This window comes from Tursiops truncatus, chromosome 14, assembly GCF_011762595.2.
Source record: "Tursiops truncatus isolate mTurTru1 chromosome 14, mTurTru1.mat.Y, whole genome shotgun sequence".
Taxonomy (NCBI): domain Eukaryota; kingdom Metazoa; phylum Chordata; class Mammalia; order Artiodactyla; family Delphinidae; genus Tursiops; species Tursiops truncatus.
The window spans coordinates 4,624,076-4,628,675 of record NC_047047.1 but is presented as its reverse complement, the minus strand read 5'-3'; the positions used below and the strand labels follow the sequence as shown (position 1 = coordinate 4,628,675).

The following is a 4,600-nucleotide window of genomic DNA, read 5'->3' as shown; positions in this document are numbered from 1 at the left end:
ATATCATATAATATCACTTATATTTTAAAAATCTTTAAAAAAAAGATACAAAACAAAAATAGACCCACAGACACAGAAAAATTTAGGGTTACTAAAGGGGATGTGGGGGGACAGGTATAAATTACGATTGGGGGATTAAGATATACACAGCACTATATATAAAGTAGATAACCAACAAGGACTACTGTATGGCGTATATATTTATCTGAATCAACTGACTGTATACCTGAAACTAATGCAAAGTTGTAGTTCAACTATATTTTAATTTAAAAGAAAGAGGGTATTGGGGATAATATTCATTTAGCTTTCTGAACCTTCTGGGCAGACCTGGTGCCTTGTCAACTCCAGCTGCCTTCTCGTCTGCTGCTTTGATGACATCCACAGTTACTGTTTATCTCATGTCATGAACAGCAAATGAACAAGAAGGATAGTCATAGAGGTTCACAACACACATGGGCTTGCCAAGAAGCATATCAACAATGGCAACATCACCAGATTTCAAGAATTTGGGGACATCTTCCAGCTTGTTTTTCCAGACTGATGATCAATCTTCTCTTTCAGCTCAGCAAACCTGTAAGCAATGTGAGCTGTGTGACAGTCCAGCACAGGTGAATATCCAATGCTGATTTGTCCTGGATGGTTCAAGATAATCGCTTGAGCTGTGAAGCCAGATGTTTCCACCGGTGGGTCATTTTTGCTGTCACAAGCCACATTGCCATGACAAACACAGTTGACAGACATGCTCTTGACATTGAAGCCCACATTGTCCCCCGGAAGGGCTTTACTCAAAACTTAATGGTGCATTTCAACAGACTTTACTTCAGTTCTAACAATGACTGGAGCAAAGGTGACCACCATGCCAGGTTTGAGAACGCAAGTCTCCACTCGACCCAAAGGGACAGTACCAGTAACACCAATTTTGTAGACATCCTGGAGGGGCAGATGCAAGGACTTGTCAGTTGGACAAGTTGGTGGCAAGATGCAATCCAGAGCTTCAAGCAGTGTGGTTCCACTGGTATTGACAACTTTACAGATGATTTTCCATCCCTTGAACCATGGGCACGCTAGCACTTGGCTCCAGCATGGTTCCACCATTCCAGCCAGAAATTGGCACAAATTCTACTGTGTCACAGTTGTAGCCAATTTTCTTAATGTAGGTGCTAAATTCCTTAATAATTTTCTTGTATCTCTTCTGGCTGTAAGGTGACCAGTGGAATCCATTTTGTTAACTCCGGCAATTAGTTCTTTCATGCCCAGAGTGTTAGCCAGAAGGGCATATTCTTGGAGATACCTGCTTCAGCAACAATCAGGACAGCGCAGTCGGCCTGGGATGTGCCTGGAATCATGTTTTTGACAAAGTCTCTGTGTCCTGGGGCATCAATGATGGTCACATAGTACTTGCTGTTCTCGAATTCCCACAGGGAGATGTCAATGGTGATAACATGCTCATGTTCAGCTTTCAGTCTGTCCAAGACCCAGGCATACCGTAAGCAGCTTTAGGCAGGAAAGAGCTCTCTGCAGGAGACACCTCTTGTCCTGTCCCTAACCTTAAACAAAGCACCTCCAGATTCTACGCATCTCCAGCCCTAGCACACCTTTCAAATCTTTGGATCACATAATACCTTCCTAATCTGTTAGCTCTTTCCATAGATCAAAGAAGTAGAAATGAAGAATAAGTAATTAACAGATGATGAAATCTCTTCCCTGGCTTTCCCTTCAGTAATCTTGTGAAAAAGCTGCATGAACAAGATAGCATCTAAAGAAAAATCACAAGAAGTCTATAAGCCTGCAGCAGAGCCTGCATACAGAGGGGCATGGTGACCATTCTGATCCCCTATCTCAGTGATTAACTGAGATTACACCCTTTTACCCTTTAAAAACTTTCATGGTCAAGCAGAATCTTTGGAGGTGGGTTTTGGGGGACACTGAGTCCACCATCTACCCAGATAGCTGGCATTCTGATGAAAAGCAGCTTTCCTTTCTACCAACATCTCTCTCTCATGTATTGATTTTTCGCAGTGGCGAGCAGCTGGATCTGATTCGGTAACAGATGTTTTGGCACCCAATGTGGAGCTGAACTCTCATGATATTTGGGTCCTCTGGGCTTCCTGGAGTAAGGCCACCAGCCACAGCCATGCACCAGGACAGTAGTGATGAGTCAGCTGCTTGTGGCTAGCTGGCCTTCGTGGGGAAATTTCTGGGGAGGTCTTCGGCCGCTGACTAAGCCAATTTTTTAGACTCTCCTGGTCTCTTTCCTGCCTGACACCAGCTGCCTTTTTTACTTCAGGTTGATAGAAATGAAACTTGCAACTTTAAGAGCTGATGGGCTCTAGATCTGGGTAAATCTGCTGGAGCTAGCACCAGCCAATCTCTCTTACCTGTTCTGTGGCAGCTCGCTGCCCTTTGACCTTGATGAGTGTCAGTCTTCCCTGCCATAGAGTGTCAATTCTTTAAGGGAGCAAAAAAGGTGAAATTCCAAATTGGTCCTCTCCACGGGCTTCAGGAGGATTTGGGTTTGTGACCAGTCTGGTTTGTGAATTTGTGTTTCGTGTCTATCTTTTGTCTTTTGAAATGGGAAAGATTTTTGTTATGAAACGATGACTAAGAGAAAGATGGTATTTTATTGTAACATTGTGTGGCCACAATACTCTTTAGACTCTAGAGAAAAACTGGTTAGATGAAACTCTTTTTTTTTTTTTTTTTTTTTTTTTGCGGTACGCGGCCTCTCACTGCTGTGGCCTCTCCCGTTGCAGAGCACAGGCTCCGGACACACAGGCTAAGCAGCCATGGCTCACGGGCCCAGCTGCTCCATGGCATGTGGGATCTTCCCGGACCAGGGCACGAACCCGTTGTCCCTGCATCAGCAGGCGGACTCTCAACCACTGCGTCACCAGGGAAACCCAAGATGAAACTCTTTTGAAACTCCAAAACAGATTCCTTCCTATATATGCAATTAGAAAAATCTAGCTTGGAAAAATATCTCTTTAAATTCTGATCCTTAGAGAAGGGCCTTTCTGGGAGAAGTTGTTTTTACCCTTCCTGTGCCTTTGAGATGTAGATGATCTACCTGGGCTCTTAGGAGCTTATATAATCAACGTGTGATCCTTGGACTGAAGGCTTCATCAGCCAAAGTTTAGTTCATAAGCCTTCTAAGGGTTTATCAAGAACAAATAGTAAAGCCTTTATCATCTGAGCAAGCAAACGTTTATTCCTTTGTAAACTAGTAAGTTTATATTGTAATACCTGATTCATAACTGAGTTTTTAAATTTATTTTTAAATTTTTATTTTTTAAATGTATTTATTTTTGCTGTGTTGGGTCTTCATTGCTGCACGCTGGCTTTCTCTAGTTGCAACAAGTGGGGACTACTCTTCATTGCGGTGCGCGGGCCTTCTCATTGTGGTGGCTTCTCTTGTTGCAGAGCACAGGTTCTAGGTGTGCGGGCTTCAGTAGTTGTGGCTCGTGGGCTCTAGAGCACAGGCTCAGTAGTTGTGGTGCATGGGCTTAGGTGCCCTGAAGCATGTGGGATCTTCCTGGACCAGGGCTCGAACCCATGTCCCCTGCATAGGCAGGTGGATTCTTAATCAGTGCACCACAAGGGAAGTCCCATAACTGAGTTTTTTCAAGTGAACCATGAGAGCTCTAGTGTTGTCTGTTTATATGTCTAAACACATTATACATATGAAATATATCTACCTCTGGAAAATATTATCAAAATTGAATCTATAAAGAGCTCTACTTAACTGACTTAAAAGTAAGCAAGCACTTACAAATTAAATATAAAAGTAGCTAGACAAAATGGCTTTCAGGTTCATGTGAACTGGGAATTATTCAATATTAAGTTGATATCTGGTATTAAGGTTAGTTTAGTTGCTGATCTAATGTAGAAATGTCTTTAGAGTCATGAACATTAAGTATAATACTTTTATTATACTTGGATTTAATAGAAATAACAAACAAGACCTTGTTATATCTGTTGCAAATTTGTCAGCAAGAAAATTAAATTATTGTGATAAAATTCTTATAAGTAAATTGAATGCAAATGAGGCAACAGTTTTTGGGTGAATTGTTTAGAAATGATGTTTTAGACATGTGTACTTAAACATAATAACTCCAGATATTTGGTAAATTGAAATCTTAGAGTTATGGCCAAATTGAGTTAAATGATGGAAGTTAATAACTAGGTCATTCCCTCCCAAAAAAGAAATATTGAAATATTACCTGACATTGGCTTCCCTTTTTGGAAAAACTAAAGTGTTCAGAACTATCGATGAATATGTTTGGTCCCACCTTTAGATATTCTCTATAAGAAAGCCACCTATATTTAGAAATTATTATTGGTATTTATGTTTGCCAATCTATTGAATGCTAATGTAGAACACAGTTCATAATTGCTTATTTCTTAGTTTTCACTGGAAACTAAGATTTTAAGAGTTTGAGGATTCTATCTTAATCATGTAGTTAAGGCTACTGGAAATAATAAAGAAATACATTTCAGTATACAGTAGGAAAGTAAGATGTGTGTTTTAAAAAAGGAGGTATAAAGGATGGAATTACATTTCATTAAGGGAAAAGTAATTTTGGTCTTAGAGCTGGTGGTC

General features: G+C 40.7%; 1 pseudogene; it reads right to left on the bottom strand.

The window, feature by feature from the left end:
- Window positions 1–296: 296 nt before the first annotated feature.
- Window positions 297–1,938, bottom strand: LOC101336037 (elongation factor 1-alpha 1 pseudogene; annotated as a pseudogene).
- Between the last annotated feature and the right edge of the window lie 2,662 nt (window positions 1,939–4,600).